The 20,852-nt window shown below is 38.8% G+C and overlaps 1 long non-coding RNA gene across 2 annotated transcripts in view; it reads left to right on the top strand.

The window, feature by feature from the left end:
- LOC117199432 (uncharacterized) overlaps positions 1-15,884 on the top strand; it is a 39,047-nt gene extending 23,163 nt beyond the window's left edge. For both annotated transcript variants that reach the window (XR_004480660.2, XR_007474401.1), the window contains exons 5-6: positions 10,895-10,955; positions 15,377-15,884. This is a non-coding gene — a long non-coding RNA (uncharacterized LOC117199432). The remainder of the gene's footprint in view (positions 1-10,894; positions 10,956-15,376) is intronic.
- The last annotated feature ends 4,968 nt before the right edge of the window (positions 15,885-20,852 follow it).

Genomic DNA, 20,852 nt, shown 5'->3' with positions numbered 1-20,852 from the left:
CTCTAATAATTAGTGATGTTGAGCAGCTTATCATGTGCTTCTTGGCCATCTGTATGTCTTCTTTGGAGAAATGTCTATTTAGATCTTCTGCCCATTTTTGGATTGGGTTGTTTGTTTCTTTAATATTGAGCTGCATGAGCTGTTTATATATTTTGGAGATTAATGCTTTGTCCGTTGACTCATTTGCAAATATTTTCTCCCATTCTGAGGGTTGTCTTTTTGTCTTGTTTATGGTTTCCTTTACTGTGCAAAAGCTTTTAAGTTTCATTAGGCCCTATTTGTTAATTTTTGTTTTTATTTCTATTACTCTAGGAGGTGGATCAAAAAAGATCTTGCTGTGATTTATGTCAAAGAGTGTTCTTCCTATCTTTTCCTCTAAGAGTTTTATAGTGTCCAGTCTTACATTTAGGTCTCAAATCCATTTTGAGTTCATTTTTGTGTATGGTGTTAAGGAGTGTTGTAATTTCATTCTTTCACATGTAGCTGTCCAGTTTTCCCAGCACCACTTATTGAAGAGACTGTCTTTTCTCCATTGTATATCCTTGCCTCTTTTGTGATAGATTAGTTGACCATAGGTATGTGGGTTTATCTCTGGGCTTTCTATCTTGTCCCATTGATCTATGTTGCTGTTTTTGTGCCAGTACCACACTGTCTTGATTACTGTAGCTTTGTAGTATAGTCTGAAGTCAGAGAGTCTGATTCCTTCCACTCCGTTTTTTCCCCTCAAGACTGCTTTGACTATTTGGGGTCTTTTTTGTCTCCATACAAATTTTAAGAATTTTTGTTCCAGTTCTTTAAAAATGCCATTGGTAATTTGATACGGATTGCATTGAATCTGTAGATTGCTTTGGGTAGTATAGTCATTTTCATAATATTGATTCTTCCAATCCAAGAACATGGTATGTCCATCTGTTGGTATCATCTTTAATTTTTTTCATCAGTGTCTTATAGTTTTCTGCATACAGGTCTTTTGTCTCCTTAGGTAGGTTTATTCCTAGGTATTTTATTCTTTTTGTTGCAATGGTAAATGGGAGTGTTTCCTTAATTTCACTTTCAGGTTTTTCATCATTAATGTATAGGAATGCATGAGATTTCTGTGCATTAATTTTGTATCCTGCAACTTTACCAAATTCATTGATTAGCTCTAGTAGTTTTCTGATGGCATATTTAGGATTTTCTATGTATAGTATCATGTCATCTGCAAACAGTGACAGTTTTACTTCTTCTTTTCCAATTTGTATTCCTTTTATTTCTTTTTCTTCTCTGATTGCTGTGACTACTACTTCCAAAACTATGTTGAATAAAAGTGGTGAGAGTGGATACCCTTGTCTTGTTACTGATATTAGAGGAAATGTTTTCAGTTTTTCACCATTGAGAATGATGTTGGCTGTGGGTTTGTCATACATGGCCTTTATTATGTTGAGGTAGGTTCCCTCTATACCCACTTTCTGGAGAGTTTTTATCATAAATGAGTGTTGAATTTTGTCAAAAGTTTTTTCTGCCTCTATTGAGATGATCATATGGTTTTTATTCTTCAGTTTGTTAATATGGTGTATCACATTGATTGATTTGTGTATATTGAAGAATCCTTGCATCCCTGGGATAAATCCCACTTGATCATGGTGTATGATCCTTTTAATGTGTTGTTGGATTCTGTTTGCTAGTATTTTGTTGAGGATTTTTGCATCTATATTCATCAGTGATATTGGTCTGTAATTTTCTTTTTTTGTAATATCTTTGTCTGGTTTTGGTATCAGGGTGATGGTTGCCTCATAGAATGAGTTTAGGAGTATTCCTTCCTCTGCAATTTTTTGGAAGAGTTTGAAAAGGATGGGTGTTAGCTCTTCTATAAATGTTTGATAGAATTCACCTCTGAAGCCATCTGGTCCTGGACTTTTGTTGCTTGGAAGATTTTTAATCACAGTTTCAATTTCATTCCTTGTGATTGGTCTGTTCAGACTTTCTATTTTTTCCTGGTTCAGCCTTGGAAGGTTATACCTTTCTAAGAATTTGTCCATTTCTTCCAGGTTGTCCATTTTTTTCGCATAGAGTTGCTTGTAGTACTCTCTTAGGATGCTTTGTATTTCTGCGGTGTCTGTTGTAACTTCTTTTTCATTTATAATTTTATTGATTTGAGTCCTCTCTCTCTTTTCTTGGTGAGTCTGGCTAATGGTTTATCAATTTTATCTTCTCAAAGAAACAGCTTTTAGTTTTATTGATCTTTGCTATTGTTTTGTTTCTATTTCATTTATTTCTGCTCTGATCTTTATGATTTCTTTCATTGTACTAACTTTGGGTTTTGTTTGTTCTTCTTTCTGTAGTTCCTTTACGTGTAAGGTCAAATTGTTTATTTGAGATTTTTCTTGTTTCTTTAGGTAGGCTTGTATGGCTATAAACTTCCCTCTTAGAACTGCATTTGCTGCATCCCATGGTTTTTTTTTTTTTTAAGTGGCTCATTTTACTTAGTTCTTTTTTTTTGATATTAGAATCTTTATATTTTTTATCATATATTCTACACAATTTAAAAAATTAACATTACAATGAGGATTTTTCCTATTTTCTATTGCTTTAAATATCACATATTTATAAAAGTAAATTGTATTTTGTATAAATTTGAATATATGTTAAGATATTAAATGAACAGTTTCTAATGGTGTTTTTTCTTTTTTCATTAACATCTTTATTGGAGTGTAATTGCTTTACAATGGTGTGTTAGTTTCTGCTTTATGATAAAGTGAATTAGTTATACATACACATATGTTCCCATATCTCTTCCCTCTTGCGTCTCCCTCCCTCCCACGCTCCCTATCCCACCCATCTAGGTGGTAACAATGCACTGAGCTGATCTCCCTGTGCTATGTGGCTGCTTCCCACTAGCTATCTATTTCACGTTTGGTAGTGTATATATGTCCATGCCACTCTCTCACTTTGTCACAGCTTACCCTTCACCCTCCCCACATCCTCAAGTCCATGCTCTAGTAGGTCTGTGTCTTTATTCCCGTCTTACCCCTAGGCATTTCATGACCTTTTTTTTTTCTTTTTCTTAGATTCCATATATATTTGTTAGCATACGGTATTTTTTCTCTTTCTGACTTACTTTACTCTGTATGACAGACTCGAGGTCTATCCACCTCACTACAAATAACTCAATGTCGTTTCTTTTTATGGCTGAGTAATATTCCATTGTATATATGTACCACATCTTCTTTTTCCATTCATCTGTTGATGGACAATTAGGTTGCTTCCATCTCCTGGCTATTGTAAATACAGCTGCAATGAACATTTTGGTACATGACTCTTTTTGAATTATGGTTTTCTCAGGGTATATGCCCAGTAGTGGGATTGCTGGGTCATATGGTAGCTCGATTTGTAGTTTTTTAAGGAACCTCCATACTGTTCTCCATAGGAGCTGTATCAATTCACATTCCCACCAACAGTGCAAGAGTGTTCCCTTTTCTCCACACCCTCTCCCGCATTTATTGTTTCTAGATTTTTTGAAGATGGCCATTCTGACCGGGTTGAGATGATATCTCATTGTAGTTTTGATTTGCACTTCTCTAATGATTAATGATGTTGAGCATTCTTTCATGTGTTTATTGGCAATCTGTATATCTTCTTTGGAGAAATGTCTGTTTAGGACTTCTGCCCATTTTTGGATTGGGTTGTTTGTTATTGAGCTACGTGAGCTGCTTATAAATTTTGGAGATTAATCCTTTGTCAGTTGCTTCATTTGCAAATATTTTCTCCCATTCTGAGGGCTGTCTTTTGGTCTTGTTTATGGTTTCCTTTGCTGTGTAAAAGCTTTGAAATTTCATTAGGTCCTATTTGTTTATTTTTGTTTTTATTTCCATTTCTCTAGGAGGTGGGTCAAAAAGAATCTTGCTGTGATTTATGTCATAGAGTGTTCTGCCTATGTTTTCCTCTAAGAGTTTGATAGTGTCTGGCCTTACATTTAGGTCTTTAATCCATTTTGAGTTTATTTTTGTGTATGGTGTTAGGGAGTGTTCTAATTTCATACTTTCCCAGCACCACTTATTGAAGAGGCTATCTTTTCTCCACTGTATATTCTTGCCTCCTTATCAAAGATAAGGTGACCATATGTGTGTGTGTTTATCTCTGGGCTTTCTATCCTGTTCCATTGATCTATATTTCTGTTTTTGTGCCAGTACCACACTTCTTGATTACTGTAGCTTTGTAGTATAGTCTGAAGTCAGGGTGCCTGATTCCTCCAGTTCCATTTTTCGTTCTCAAGATTGCTTTGGCTATTCGGGGTCTTTTGTATTTCCATACAAATTGTGAAATTTTTAGTTCTAGTTCTGTGAAAAGTGCCAGTGGTAGTTTGATAGGGATTGCATTGAATCTGTAGATTGCTTTGGGTAGTAGAGTCATTTTCACTATGTTGAATCCTCCAATCCAAGAACATGGTATATCTCTCCATCTATTTGTATCATTTTAATTTCTTTCATCAGTGTCTTGTAATTTTCTGCATACTGGTCTTTTGTCTCCTTAGGTAGGTTTATTCCTAGATATTTTATTCTTTTTGTTGCAATGGTAAATGGGAGTGTTTCCTTAATTTCACTTTCAGGTTTTTCATCATTAGTGTATAAGAATGCCAGAGATTTCTGTGCATTCATTTTGTATCTTTCTACTTTACCAAATTCATTGATTAGCTGTAGTAGTTTTCTGGTGGCATATTTAGGATTCTCTATGTATAGTATCATGTCATCTGCAAACAATGACAGCTTTATTCTTCTTTTCCGATTTGTGTTCCTTTTATTTCTTTTTCTTCTCTGATTGCTGTGGCTACTACTTCCAAAACTATGTTGAATAAGAGTGGTGAGAGTGGGCAACCTTGTCTTCTTCCTGATCTTAGTGGAAATGGTTTCAGTTTTTCACCATTGAGGACGATGTTGGCTGTGGGTTTATTATATATGGCCTTTATTATGTTGAGGTAGGTTCCCTCTATGCCCACTTTCTGGAGAGTTTTTATCATAAATGGGTGTTGAATTTTGTCAAAAGCTTTTTCTGCCTCTATTGAGATGATCATATGGCTTTTATTCTTCAGTTTGTTAATATGGTGTATCACATTGATTGATTTGCGTATATTGAAGAATCCTTGCATCCCTGGCATAAAGCCCACTTGATTATGGTGTATGATCCTTTTAATGTGTTGTTGGATTCTGTTTGCTAGTATTTTGTTGAGGATTTTTGCATCTATATTCATCAGTGATATTGGTCTGTAATTTTCTTTTTTTGTAATATCTTTGTCTGGTTTTGGTATCAGGGTGATGGTTGCCTCATAGAATGAGTTTAGGAGTGTTCCTTCCTCTGCAATTTTTGGGAAGAGTTCGAGAAGGATGGGTGTTAGCTGTTCTCTAAATGTTTGATAGAATTCTCCTCTGAAGCCATCTGGTCCTGGACTTTTGTTGCTTTGAATATGTTTAATCACAGTTTCAATTTCATTCCTTGTGACTGGTCTGTTCAGACTTTCTATTTCTTCCAGGTTCAGTCTTGGAAGGTTATACCTTTATAAGAATTTGTGCATGTATTTCTGTGGTATCTGTTGTAACTTCTCCTTTTTCATTTCTAATTTTATTGATTTGAGTCCTCTCCCTCTTTTTTTTTTTTTTTTTTTTGGTGGTACACGGGCCTGTCACTGCTGTGGCCTCTCCCGCTGTGGAGCACAGGCTCTGGACGCGCAGGCCCAGCAGCCATGGCTCACTGGCCCAGCCTCTTCCCAGGATCTTCCTGGACCGGGGCATGAACCCGTGTCCCCTGCATCGGCAGGCAGACTCCCAACCACTGCACCACCAGGGAAGCCCCTCCCTCTTTTTCTTGATGAGTCTTGCTAATGGTTTATCAATTTTGTTTATCTTCTCAAAGAACCAACTTTTAGTTTTATTGATCTTTGCTACTGTTTTCTTTGTTTCTATTTCATTTATTTCTGCTCTGATCTTTATAATTTCTTTCCTTCTGCTAACTTTGGGCTTATTTTGTCTTCTTTCTCTAGTTCCTTTAGGTGTGAGGTTAGATTGTTTATTTGAGATTTTTCTTGTTTCTTGAGGTAGGCTTGTATGGCTATAAGCTTCCCTCTTAGAACAGCTTTTGCTGCATCCCATAGGTTTTGGATCATTGTGTTTTCATTGTCATTTGTCTCTAGGTATTTTTTGATTTCCTCTTTGATTTCTTCAGTGATATTGTGGTTATTTAGTAGCATTTTGTTTAGCCTCCATGTGTTTGTGTTTTTTACATTTTTTTCCCTGTAATTCATTTCTAATCTCATAACGTTGTGGTCAGAAAAGATGCTTGATATGATTTCTATTTTCTTAGATTTACTGAGGCTTGATTTGTGACCCAAGATGTGATCTATCCTGGTAAATGTTCCATGCGCACTTGAGAAGAAAGTGTAATCTACTGTTTTTGGATGGAATGTCCTATAAATATCAATTAAATCTATCTGGTATATTCTGTCATTTAAAGCTTCGCTTTCCTTATTTATTTCCATTTTGGATGATCTGTCCATTGGTGTAAGTGAGGTGTTAAAGTCCCCCACTGTTATTGTGTTACTGTTGATTTCCTCTTTTACAGCTGTTAGCAGTTGCCTTATATATTGAGGTGCTCCCCCTTCTTGGGTGCATATATATTTATAATTGTTATATCTTCTTCTTGGATTGATCCCTTGATCATTATGTAGTGTCTTTCCTTGTCTCTTGTAACATTTTTTATTTTAAAGTCTATTTTATCTGATGAGTATTGCTACTCCAGCTTTCTTTTGATTTCCATTTGCATGGAATATATTTTTCCATCCCCTCAATTTCAGTCTGTATGTGTCCCTAGGTCTGAAGTGGGTCTCTTGTAGACAGCATATATATGGGTCTTGTTTTTGTATCCATTCAGCAAGCCTGTGTCTTTTGGTTGGAGCATTTAATCCACTCACGTTTAAGGTAATTATCAATATGTATGTTCCTATGACAATTTTCTTAATTGTTTTGGGTTTGTTTTTGTAGGTCCTTTTCTTCTCTTGTGTTTCCCACTTAGAGAAGTTCCTTTAGCATTTGTTGTAGAGCTCGTTTGGTTGTGCTGAATTCTGTTAGCTTTTGCTTGTCTGTAAAGGTTTTGATTTCTCCATTAAATCTGAATGAGATCCTTGCCATGTAGAGTAATCTTGGTTGTAGGTTCTTCCCTTTCATCACTTTAAGTATATTATGCCACTCCCTTCTGGCTTGTAGAGTTTCTGCTGAGAAATCAGCTGTTAACCTTATGGGAGTTCCCTTCTATATTATTTGTCATTTTCCCCTTCCTGCTTTCAATAATTTTTCTTTGTCTTTAATTTTTGCCAATTTGATTACTATGTGTCTCAGCATGTTTCTCTTTGGGTTTATCCTGTATGGGACTCGCTGCGCTTCCTGGACTTGGGTGGCTATTTCCTTTCCCATGTTAGGGAACTTCTCGACTATAATCTCTTCAAATATTTCTCCGGTCCTTTCTCTCTCTTTTCTCTTCCTGGGACCCCTATAATGCGAATTTTGTTGCACTTAATGTTGTCCCAGAGGTCTCTTAGGCTGTCTTCCTTTCTTTTCACTCTTTTTTCTTTATTCTGTTCCACAGCTGTGAATTCCACCATTCTGTCTTCCAGGTCACTTATCCATTCTTCTGCCTCAGTTATTCTGCTATTGATTCCTTCTAGTATAGTTTTCATTTCAGTTACTGTATTGTTCAACTCTGTTCATTTGTTCTTTAATTCTTCTAGGTCTTTTTTAAAGATTTCTTGCATCTTCTCAATCTTTGCCTCCATTCTTTCTCTGAGGTCCTGGATTATCTTCACTATCATTATTCTGAATTCTTTTTCTGGAAGGTTGCCTATCTCCACTTCATTTAGTTGTTTTTCTGGGGTTTTATCTTGTTCCTTCATCTGGTACATAGCCCTCTGCCTTTTCATCTTGTCTGTCTTTCTGTGAATGTGGTTTTTGTTCCACAGGCTACAGGATTTTACTTCTTCTTGCTTCTGCTGTCTGCCCTCTGGTCCACTTTATGCCTTTTGACTAAAGAGTTTAATTCATCTATATCTAAAGTAATTGCTGATAGGAAAGGACTTACTTTTGCCATTTTGTTATGCTTTCTGTATGTCTTGTGACTTTTAATCCCTCATTTCTTCCATTACTGCCTTCTTTTGTGTTTATTTTATTTTTTTTTTGGTAATGAAACATTTGATTTTCTTCTCATTTCCTTTGTGTATATTCTATAGATATGTTCTTTGGATTATTGTGGATATTATATATAACATCCTAAATTTATAACAATCTATTTTAAATTGGTACCAATTTAATACCAGTTGTATACAAAGACTCTACTCCTTTACACTTGTGCTTGCTACTTTATATTATTGATGTCACAAATTATATCTTTATATATTGTGTACCAATCACATAGATTTATAATTTTTTTAATGCATTTGTCTTTTAAGTCCTGTAGCAAATAAGAAGTGGAGTTCCAGATTCTTAAGGTGGAACCTTAGATCATTAATTTTAAAGCATTTGAAACCATAAATTTCCTTCTCAGCACTGTTTTAGCTGTACTCCCCACATTTTCACATGTTGTGGCTTCATTTTCATTAGGTCCAAAATTTTCTTATTACTATTGTGATTTCTTCTTTTACTTATATGTTATTTAGAAATGTGTTCTTTAATTTTTAAATATTTTGGGAATTTTCCACATATTGTTATTGATTTCTTATTTAATTCCATTGTGGTTAAAGACCATATTTTGTATAATTTCAATCCATTTACATTTATTGGGACTTGTTTTGTGGTCTAGTATATAGTTTGTCTGTTGAAAGTTCCATATGCCCTTGAAAAGAATGTGTATTCCACAGTCGGGTGGAGTAGTCTATACATGTCAACTATGTCAAGTTGATTGAAAGTGTTAAGTGTTCTGTACCTCTATTGATGTACTGTCTACTGTTCTATTAATTATTGAGAGAAGAGTGTTGAAATATCCAACTGTAATTGTAGATTATTCTATTTTGTTTTTCAATTCTATTAGTTATTGCTACACATATTTTGAAGCTCTATTATCATTTGTACTAAAATTTAGTATTGTTACATATTCTTGCTAGATTGACTCTTTATCATTATGAAAAATTCCTTTTAATCCCTGGCAATAGACCTTGTTCTGACGTTTACTCTGTTTGATATTAACATAGCCATTCCAACTTTATTATTATTATTATTTGCATCATGTATCTTTTTCTATACTTTTACACTTGTTTGTATTTTAATATTTAAATTGAGTTTCTTGGATTCAGCATATAGGTGGATCATGTTTTTTTTGTTTTGTTTTTTAAATCCATTTTGGCAATCTGCCTTTTAATTGAAATGTTTAGACCACTTAAATTTAATATAATAATTTAAAAAGTTGGATTTCAGTCTATCAGCTTGATATTCGCTTTCTATTTGTCTCATCTGATCTTTATTCCCTCTCCCCTTCTTTCTTGCCTTCTTTTGGGTTGAGTGTCTTCTGGTATTCCATTTTATTTCCACTATTGGCTAATTAGTTAAACACCTTTTAAATATTTTTCTAAATGGTTGCTCTAGGATTTAAAATATACATAATTAACATTGCAGACTACCTTCAAATAATATTATGCCACTTCATGTACAATATAAGAATCTTACAATAATATACTTCCATATCCCCCTCCCATACTTTGCACATATATAATACCTCTATATATGTCATAAATCCCCAAATATATTACTTTTTCTTCAAACCATTATCTTTAAAGAAATTTAAAAATTAGAAAAAAGACTTTTATATTCACCATTTCTGTCTCTTCAGTCTTTTGTTTATATGTAAGCTTCTAGTTGGCATAATTTTCCTTTTGCCTGAAGTACTTTCTTTAACATTTCTTACAGTGCAGATATGCTAGTGATGAATTATTTCAGTTTTTTCCTGAAAATATCTTTATTTGCCTTCATTTTTGAGATATAGTTTTACCGTGTATAAAATTCTAAGTTGATAATTTTTTTCTTTCAGCATTTTCATTTAGCATTGTTTTCTGGGTTTCTGAGGAGAGGTCTGAAATTATTTTCCTCTTTGTTCCTCAGTATGTAATGTGTCTTTTTCCTCTGGTTCTCAGGAATCTGATTAAAACGTGTCTTGGTATACTTTGCTTTATGTTTATCCTGTTTGAGTCTTGTTGAGCTTCTTGGATCTGTCAGTTTGCAATTTTCATCGAGTTTATCATTTTAAAATTTACTTATTTATTTATTGGATAAAGTTGACATGTAACACTGTATAAATTTAAGGTGTACGTCATGTTATTTTGATACATTTCTATATTGTAATATGGTTGCAGTTGTAATGATATTGATCACATTACATACTTGTAGTACAATAAACTGTACATTAAATATCTATTGCTATTTTAGAACTTGTTACAAGTTTGTACCCTTAAACACCATCAATCCACCCCCCATCTCCTAGTAACCACTGTTTAACTCTGTTTTGTTTTTTTTATTTTTTACATTATTTATTTTTTAAAATATTTATTTATTTGGCTGTGCTAGGTCTTAGTTGCAGCATGTGGGATCTTCATTGCCACATGTGGGATCTTTGTTGTGGCATGTGGGATCTTTAGTTGTGACATGCAGGGTCTTTAGTTGCAGTATGCAGGGTCTTTAGTTGTGGCATGAGAACTCTTAGTTGCGGCATGTGGGATCTAGTTCCTGACCAGGGATTGAACCCAGGCCCCCTGCACTGGGAGCGTGGAGTCTTAGCCACTGGACCAACAGGGAAGTCCCTATTTTGTTTTTTTAAAACGTTGTTGTTGTTTTAGATTCCAAATATATGTGATTTACAGTACTTGTCTTTCTCTGTCGCTTATATCACTTAGTATAATGTACTGAAGGTCCATCCATGTTGTTGCAAGTGGCAGGATATCCTCCTTTCTCAAGGTGAGTTATATTCCATTGTGTATATATACTACATCTTTTTTATCCATTCATTTGTTGATGGTCATTTGGGTTGTTCCAACATCAGATATTTTTTCGTTGTTGTTGTGATTTTCTCAGACATTTTTTCTTTGCTCCTTTATCTCTCCTCTTCCCTGGGACTTTAATTTTACATACATTAAAATGTTTGGGGCTTCCCTGGTGGCGCAGTGGTTGGGAGTCCGCCTGCCGACGCAGGGGACGTGGGTTCGTGCCCCGGTCCGGGAGGATCCCACGTGTCACGGAGCAGCTGGGCCCATGAGCCATGGCCGCTGGGCCTGCGCATCCGGAGCCTGTGCTCCACAACAGGAGAGGCCACGGCAGTGAGAGGCCCGCATACCGCAAAAAAAAAAAAAAAAAAAATTTGATGTTGTTCCATAGGTTACTGAGGCTCTGTTCATTTTTTCAATCTTCTTTTGTTGTTCTGTGCCTTATTTTGTATAGTTTCTGTTGTTATGTCTTCAATTTTATAGTTTTTTTCTTTGGCAGTGTCTACTATGTAGTTATTCCTATCCAGTGAAGTTTTTTCTTGAAATATTGTATTTTTTCATCTTTGGTAGTTCCATTTGATTCTTTTTTATGACCTCCACTTCTGTCCTTATTATGTTAATGCTTTCCTTTCACTAGTTAAGCATTTTGAATGTATTTGTAAGAGATGTTTTAGGACCCTTGTTAATTACATAGTTTTTGTCATTTCTACCTCTGTTCCTATTGATTTTTAAAATTCTTATGGATCACATTTTCATGCTTCTACAGATGTCTAGTAATTTTTTATTGAAGTTGGACATTGTATATTTTGCATCATTGAGTGTTGCATTGATCGCTTCAAGGTAGCTTGTTTCTTTTGAGACTCGTTTTTAAGCTCTTTAAGGGTGACTTTAGAGTAATTTTCCCCTGGGATTAGTTTAGCTTCTCTACTAAGACACTGGGTTTTTTTTGCCTTTTACTAAAGACTGTGTGATTCAGTAAGGTCTCTCCATTATTGCTGGTGGGAACTTGAATGATTCCAGGTCCAGGGTGAACTCTGGGAATTATCTAGTCTACAGCTCTTTGGTAATTGTTCTTTCTCCAGAGTTTGTCCTTTGCCCAGCTTTATGTAGTTTCACCATACAGAGCTTGTTATTTGAACAAAGAATAAAGGCAGTCCCTGTGCAGGTATTTGGAACTCATTTTATAAAAGCTCTCTCCTTCTTGACATTCTGCCCCACAAATTTTAGCTAACTCAGCTCCCTAAAACTCTTGATCTCTGACTCCTCAATTCAACAATACCCACTGTGCTCTATTCAGGTTCCCCTTCTCTTTGCCACAATCTGGAAATTGACTCCAGGCAGAAATTTGGGGTGATCATGGAATTCACTTTGTTTATTTCTCTTCTCTCAGGGATCACAGTCTTTTGTTGCCTGTTGCCCAATATCTGGAAATATATTTTGTACAGTTTCCCAATTCCCTAGAGGGGTTAGTCTAGACACTGTTATTCCCTCATGGCTGGAAGTAGACATGCGGCTGGCATTTTTGACCCTTCTTTTCTTTTGTTGTGTATTACCATTCCTCAGGTTAAGCCCTTCATTACTCCCTTCCTGATTATTCTAAAAGCTGCCTCCTTTTACCCACCAACCCATCTGCCCAGGGCATTCATGTTTTTATATTTTTTTTAATTTTGAAAATTTTTGGCTGTGTTGGGTCTTCACTGCTGCACGTGGGCTTTCTCTAGTTGTGGCAAGCAGGGGCTACTCTTTGCTGCAATGTGTGGCTTCTCATTGTGGTGGCTTCTCTTGTTGCAGAGCATGGGCTATAGGCATGTGGGCTTCAGTAGGTGCAGCACGTGGGCTCAGTAGTTGCGGGACGTGGACCCTAGAGTATGCAGGCTTCAGTAGTTGTGGCACGTGGGCTCAGTAGTTGTGGTACATGGACTTAGTTGCTCCGTGGCATGTGGCTTGAAGACCAGGGCTTGAACCTGTGTCCCCTGCACTGGCAGGCGGATTCTTAACCACTGCACCACCAGGGAAGTCCCCATGTTTATTTTTATTTTGTTTCTTTCTTGTTTCATTTTGTTACTCCCTTGCTCAAAAATATTTAGTGACTCCTGGAGTGAATATACAATGTTTTTCCTGCTCTTTTGTCCTTTCCTTTGGGAGCCATCCTTCCCCCATTACATTCTAATGGAAATGTCAATCTCCATCCCTTGCCCCAATCCTGTACACCCCACCCTGCCTAGTCAATCTTGGTACCTCATTTCATAGCAATAGTGATTGTTCCAGGGGTAGATAGTGTCAATCGTGGTCTTCTCTGGGACTGATATAGGGACATTGAGACAAAGGGATGCTCTTTTGGCTGAGTGTGTTAGGCTGGGAGAATGTAAATTTGGGACTGTCAAGGACCATCTCCCTTTGCCTAATAGAGAAAGATTTACTGCTATAGAAGAGAATGAGATCAACACACTGGGTGAAGGGCAAAGAGACAGAGATAAAGATAGAGAATATATGACAGAGAACAACATTTAGTGCCTTGATTCATATGTGCATGAAGATAGCAAATCCGCATACTTCCCAGTTCTTTGAACTAATTAAATTTTTCCTTGTTTAATCTAGTTTGAGTGGAGATTCTTTTACATCTGAAAGAATTCTGTTTAAGACAGTTCCCTTTGTTTATATAATAAAATGTAGCTTTAGGAAAGCTACTCACTTTTGGTACCTTTCCTTGCTTTTGGTACTTTGTGCTGACATCAGGTGTGCCATTCTTTGCTTATCAAAATGCTAGTCAGAGCAGCTCTGTGGCAACTCTGGAAAGCTTAGGTTTCAGAGTCAGAGAGATCTTGGTTGGGGCTTTTTTGCTGCCTACTAGCTGTGATATGAAAGGTCAGTGCATATATTTTACTTCCTTCTCCAATAAAGAATGGAGGAAGTAGGAAGCCCCATGGTACTAGTAAGAATTAGATTTAACCATGTATAACTGAAAAGCCAAGATAAGAATATTTTGAACAGGTAGAAATTTCTTTCTTATGTAAATTAAATCTGAAGGTAAACATGCAGGCTTCACAAAGTCATGAGGGAACCACTCCTTACCCCCTTTTCCTCCACCATCCTAACAAATGGCTTCAATTCTAAAAGTCCTCTTCTCTTTATTGAAGTTAGCTAGACCTATTATGCAGACTCAATATATTATTCCCACCCGGGTACAAGGAGAAATGGGAGAATGGACAGGTATTTTTCTATGTTGGAAATTTTCTCCTCAGAAGGAAGCTTTCCTTTGCTACTATTGTTCACCTCTGTTAGCAGAATCTGCCACAACAGAAAGTTGAAAGCTCTCGGAATCTCCAATAAAGAAAAGGAGATATGATCCAAGACCATGTGGATAGTAGCAGCTATGATGAGTTGCAAATTTGTTTTATCAGCTGAGGAAGATGGTGCTTTGCCTAAAATGATTAGGCTTGGTCATGTTTGTGGGGATGGCAAGGAAAGGGCAGATACAGAGAAGCTAAATGATTTGGGGACTCTAGGAGTATGGGCAAAGGAAGGATCAAAGTTCACATGGCTGCCTGGAGTCTCCAGGCCCCTCTTCCCACCATCTTCCATGATTCTCATGGTTCCTCTAGCATCATTTTATGGCCTCTTTTTTCCTGTATCTTTATCATTCCTAGCTGAATTTGTTCTATACCCCTCTAGTCCCTACCTCCACCGATATATCTTCGTATCAGAACAAGGGGGTCTTCCAAGAATGTAATTTTCATTATGTTGCTTTTCTGGTGACTTTCATTATGTTGCTGTTTTGGTGACTTTTTTTTTTCCCCCTCCTGGCTGCTTTGTATTGATTACTAGGACCTGTCTCTTCACCGTGGCCCCTAGGATCCTGGAACAATATAATTTAAGAAATTAAGACAGACTAGACAGATTCTCAGGAGATTTTATTGATACTCAACCTGCAGCATGTCTTTGAAATTAAGCCATGCTGCAGTTCACACCTAAACCACAGCGTCAGGATGGTCTAAGTTATGCTGTGTTAACAAACAGCCCTGAGCCATGTGGGCTGGCAAGGGGCTCTTCTCCACATAGACACTCAGGGAACCAGAGTCACCATCTTCTTGTAGCAGCATCACCTGGACCCCATGGTCCTCTCAGTCTCTAAGGGAAAAGAGAGCACTGGAGAGTGTTGTAGAAGCCAGCTCTGCTCCCGTAATCAGAGCATAAGTTTCCTGAGGTAGGGACTGTGATAAATAAATGCATATTCATCTATTTGTTCATTCTGTGAGACATCCTAGTGAGAGATAGTGTGAAGGTGAAGTTTGGCCAAGAATTGAGGAAAACCAAATTCTGCCTGTTTTTTCCCACCAGAACCCTGAGGGAAATGAGCAGTGGTAAATTGGAATTGGCCCTTGTCTCCCAATGCAGAACACTCTGGCAAGCTGACCTGGGCAACGTGGACCAACCCTTTTACACAGACTACTATGGAAATGGAGTGGAGTATGAGTCCTGCTTTGCCTATGTGGTCCCTCAGTGTGAAGACTGAAGGCTGAGTTCTTATCGTCGAGAAGGAAGGCTGATTCATTCCATCCCTCCAGAGCCAGAAGACTTACAAGAAGAGCTGGTGTAGAAAGACAGTGCCTGGTACCAGGCTGGCTTAGTCCTGTGCCAGGGCTGGTGCCATATGGGAGAGGAGGCAGGAGGTGAGGAGAGGGGCTGGATCTCAGCTCCAGTCTCCTTACCCCTCTCACCTCCTACTACAGGGTGTCTCTACCCTTCAGCCCAATAGTGTTCACAGATCTGACAGTCCATGGAGATTCCTTCTTCCTGGGCAAGTGAGGAAGAAGGTGGCATGGGGAGAGGGACCTTGAATATTAATTAATTAATTCAAGGCAACATATTAATTAATTAAATTAAAAATTGCAATGAACATCTCCCATGGGTCAAACATTCCTCACAGTTGCCATATCAGAACTGGGGGCAAATAGGAAATACTAATGACATAACAGGCCACGCTTTTTATTTTCCTAATAAAATCTGCATATTTTCAAAATTAAATCTGCTTGGCTGTCACCCACTGGAGTTCAGAGGTAACAACAACGATGATGACAGGACAGCAGTTGGGTGTTGCTTATTCAGTGTTTACTGTGTGTCAGTCACAGTGCTAAGTGCAGCACATCACTGAATTCTCATAGCAAACCAAAAGACGTGGATGTTACTGCACTCCATTCTGTAGGTAGGATGACTGGAGTTCAGAGAGGTGAAGCGGCTCACCTAACTCACAGTTATAGCAATTATGTGTATAAATAAATAAGGCTGCATGTGTGTGTATTTAATAATTATGTACAAGGCCTGAAATGCTGAAGTGGCAGGATAAAGAGGCAGATTTCATGGTGGGCTTTGAGAATTCACCTTACATCTGTAGTTTGCTTCCCATGGCTACACACATGAATGGAAGCTCCATAAGGCAGAAATCCTTTTCTCTGTTGTTCTCTAATATTTCTGAACTCCTGGCACCGTGCTTGTCTTGTGGAGGGTACTCAGTGGCTCAGTGTCTCTTCGGTCGTTCCTTTATCTAGGTATATGGTAGTTATATGGTGACGTGGGAAAGAGCACTGGGTTGGCAGGTAGAACTGGATTTGAGCTTTGCCCTGACTTACCTTACTAGTTGCATGAACTTGGTCAATTCCTTCAATCTCTGTGAGCCTTAGTCTCCTCATTTGTGGGATGGAGCCGTCACTGTTCTGCCTCCCTCTCTGAGCTGCTGTGAGGATTTGATGCCAGTGGGCTGTAAGAGAGCTGTGTAAACCCTAAGATGTTTTATTTGATTAAAAGCCCTGGCTTATCTGGTTGCTTTGGTGTAAGGAAGAGTACCTTACAAAGATGACTGCAGCAATGAGGTTTTAATAAGAAGAAACATGGCAAAAAAGAGACAAGGCTTGGGCTTGTCCTGGGAGTTGTCAGAGAGTCAGAGTGAGGCATAGTTCAGGGACTGAAAGGGTCCGAGGCCTTTCTACCAACAAGATTCTTTTGGCCCCTCCACTGGAATTTGTAGATATGCTACCTTCAAGTAATGTAACATCTCATAATATTTGCTTTTACTATTCCTGCTGTTACTGACATCCTTCTTCCCTGTCCTCTGAGTCTCTGTGTACCCTCTACCCTCCAAATATTTTTCTCCTCTGGATGGCTTTCACTTCTGCATAAATTGAGTTCATTTATAGACCCTGCTGCTTCAGAGCACCCCTCCAGTGTGTACCCTTAGGAATTAGGCTCTGACCACCAAATATTCCTGATCAAATTCCTGAAGGATAGGATCTGACAGGTTCCCATTTTTTTTCTCTCTCTCTCTCTCTTTTTAAGCAGAGCTTTTCCCTCCAGGACACCTCCAGGGTCAGTGTCCAACCCTGGCTAGGGGATGGGGCTGTGTCTTCTTTGTACTCTGTCATGCATCACTCACTTTTGGGAAACCCAGCCACCATATTGTGAGGACACTCAAGCAGCCCTGTGGAGAGGTCCGTGTGAAAAGGAACTGAGGCCTCCTGCTGACAGCCAGCACCAACCTTCCAGCCATAAGAGCACACCAGTCCACAGTCAAGCCGTCCCTTGATTTACCCACAGCTGACATGTTGCAACTTCATAAGAGACCCTGAGCCAGAATTGTCCAGCTAAGCTGCTGCTTGAACTTCTGACTCACAGTAACTGTGAAAGGAAATAATTATAGGTGATAATGTGACTAATCATGGTGTCACTGCTCACTAGAGGTTACTAGTACTAATACCCCATTCTCAAGGACCACAGCACTGTTTTCAACAGACCAAGGACAAGATGACCCAACCAATCCCAGAATCCCATCTTTGAGGATCAGCTTCCTAAGACCACTTTTGGTATCAAATATTGGATTAGTCAGAGTCAAGTCAGTAGAAAAAAAACCTCACTAGCTTTCTCTATTTTAAATTCTCTCTTTTAAAGGGACTTGAAGGGCAAAAAGGGAATACTGAGGTATCAAAAGGTAGTAACTGCAGAAAGCATGGATTATTCTTAAGGCTTGAGAAACAAAGTTAAGAACATGGGGCTATTGGAACCTAGGTTCTTGGAGGAGGGGCCCTATGGAACTGGGACTCAGAACACTGAGAAGGAAGTGCTACCAGCTGGGGCTGGTGTATCTGAGTGGGTAGGGAGGATGCCATGAGTTTATATCTGGGAGGGCCGGAAGGAGCTTGGAAATGGGACCCACTGTTGTTGCTGAGGGGAAGGGCCATCACTTGGTTGATGCCAACAGGAAACAGCAAAACAGGAAAGAGCAAGTCCTTTTTTACTCCTCCAGCTTTTCAGTCTCCCTTTAGTGCCCTCCATCAGTGGCACTTAACAGGAAGCCAGCTGGCAAAGGAGAAGTGATTTGCAAAGTCTTAGCCCCACACCACAGAGGAGAGTGTAGAAGGGTGGGTTTACTGCTCAGAGCAATAGCTTAATAACCTGAGTACTGGCTCCTGGAGGCCATGGCATCTGTAAGCCCTGAATGAGATGCTTAAGGATAATCCATGACTAAGGGAATTTTACTTAAGACCAGGGCTCCCCTAAAACATTGCCTGGAACCCAAAGACGAGATGATAGGAGAGACTTCCCGCTATTTTCTTTCCTTCCTCCTTCCGCAGGTGGCCTTCTTCACCTCCCTCCTGCTCCCAGCACTGGTGAGAACTCAGCTAAATGGAGGACCACTGGGCTGTGGCTACTTTCTACACACACTGGACCACTGTGCATCCTAATTAGAGCTCTGAAGAGTGCACTGCATGGGAATGTTTTTATGCCATTAAGTAGTATTAGCAAGCTTCCTTTCTTTTTTTAACACTTAAACTACCTTTTCTCATTAGCACAGTCTTCTGGAGGGAGAGGAAGGGGCAGAAGAGCTAATTAGTGAACTTGGGTGACTGTCTCCTACCTCTAACCTTTCCTAAACATCTTGCCCCTTGCTAGAGGAAGCCAGAGCCTACTCTGTCTTTTGAGAAACTATCAGAAAACATTTGCAAATAACTGTGATTGCCTTACAGTGGAGGAAGGAAGCACATTTTCCAATTACAGCCTGGGTGATTGCTCCGGCTTGTTTAATTAATGGAGTGGGCATCTGTTTGCTGAGGTCCTTTTGAATGCATTTTCTGGAGTTTCTTAATTAGCTACAAAAAGCTGCAGGTGTACTGGCAGGGGAGCATGGTAGAGCTGGGATGTCTTCCAGAAGAGAGAATCTTTTTTAATGTAAATATTTAGTTGTATGATGATGCGGTCCATTTTAAAGTTCTCTTCCTATTTGCTCTGTGTGCAGTGGTGTTGGAAGATATATTCAGGTTCCATTTGGATTGTTGACAAAATGAATTGAAATGGAAGAGACCAATTTTCATTATGACAGACACTTGTATGCAGTTAGACCATTACCAGGATGACAAGTTATTCTCGTGCTGTCGCGATGAGACTGCTGTCTGGTTTTTCAGGCAAAAATGCTTGCGAGGGGAGAGGAGCTGTCACATACTAATTCTGTGCATTGAATTACGCATGCTATATGGAGAGACCCACGGGGGGAGTGAGAGGGGCTTTCGGCTTCCTGGTAAGAGAAGATCGTCTCAGCAACAGGGGTGTGTCCGAAAGGTTTACCATCCTCTGACACGGCTCTCTGCCTGTTACTGTTTATGAGAATCAAAGGATGTTGTCTCTTATGGCAGTAATTACCACCTCTGGATCTGAGAGATGATGTTACCTCGAAAACATTCGAGGCTGAGTTAGAGAGTCTGTGATGATACAGCGGATGGGTATCGGGGGGGGCACACTGATCAACCACAACAAACCATGGCCATGGGCCAGATTTGGGCCACTGTTTCTTAGCGTTTTATTGGACCACACCCACACCCATTAGTTTACGTTTATGGCTGCCTTTACCAAATGGGCAGAGTTGAGTAGTTGTGACTGTATGGTCTTCACAGCCTTAAATATTTACCATCTGGCTCTTTATTGAAAACTTTGCTGACCTCTGAACTGTAGGGATTCTGTGGTCTATTGGATGAAGCTCGGGGAGAAAGACCGCTACTTCTGTGGTCTCCTTTCCAGGCCTCAGTTTGCCGATCTCTGTGATGGGGCTAAACCTTCCTACCCTTTGTGTCTTATTAGACTGCTGTGTGAGGTATGACAGTTGAAACACTGTCTGATGAATTTTTGTATTTTCTCACTAAGAAACACACACTCAGTAATTGAGAAAATGCAACATATGCTTTCATTCTTTCCTTGATGTCCTGTATCTTGTGAACCAAGACTAAGACCAGCGAGGCACTGAAACCAAACTTGTCTTGGATTAGCCCCTCTGTCCTTCATTACTGCTCCCCTCCCACATCTTTTGTAGCATGTGTGGGACGAAGGTTCTTTTTATTCTGGGAGAAAAGGTGCCCATGTCTGACTGTCCGAATAGCGGTTCATCGCTTCTCTCATGCATGCACCTCCCATTCTGCCTCAAGGGTCCTTGTTATTTTATTCCAGGAACCACAAGTGGAGGCAGCTCTATACTGTAGATCTTAATTTTTTAATGTTGAAAACATCTCACAACATTGCCCTTAAGGTTTCAGGTTTGCACTTCTGGACCAGGGTTAAATTCTGATTTAGGCAAACTGATTTCAGCAAAGCATCTTGTGAGCGTTTTGGCACAGCTCGGTGAGCGGAAGTGATGCCCCTCTTTGACTCAACTCCAGCCACATCCTGGTGTCCATGGAAATAATGCAATTGAGCAGCCAAGGTAGAGAGGCTTGTAGAAGCTGCTATTAACTAGCTAGGTGACCTTCCACAACTCACTTGCCTCTGCTGGGTTTCATCTGCCAACATCTGATAGATATTCTCTAACATCCCAGTCTGTTTAAAAAATTCAGTACGT

This window comes from Orcinus orca, chromosome 20 (assembly GCF_937001465.1).
Source record: "Orcinus orca chromosome 20, mOrcOrc1.1, whole genome shotgun sequence".
Classification (NCBI taxonomy): domain Eukaryota; kingdom Metazoa; phylum Chordata; class Mammalia; order Artiodactyla; family Delphinidae; genus Orcinus; species Orcinus orca.
This window is presented reverse-complemented; position numbering and strand designations above follow the sequence as displayed.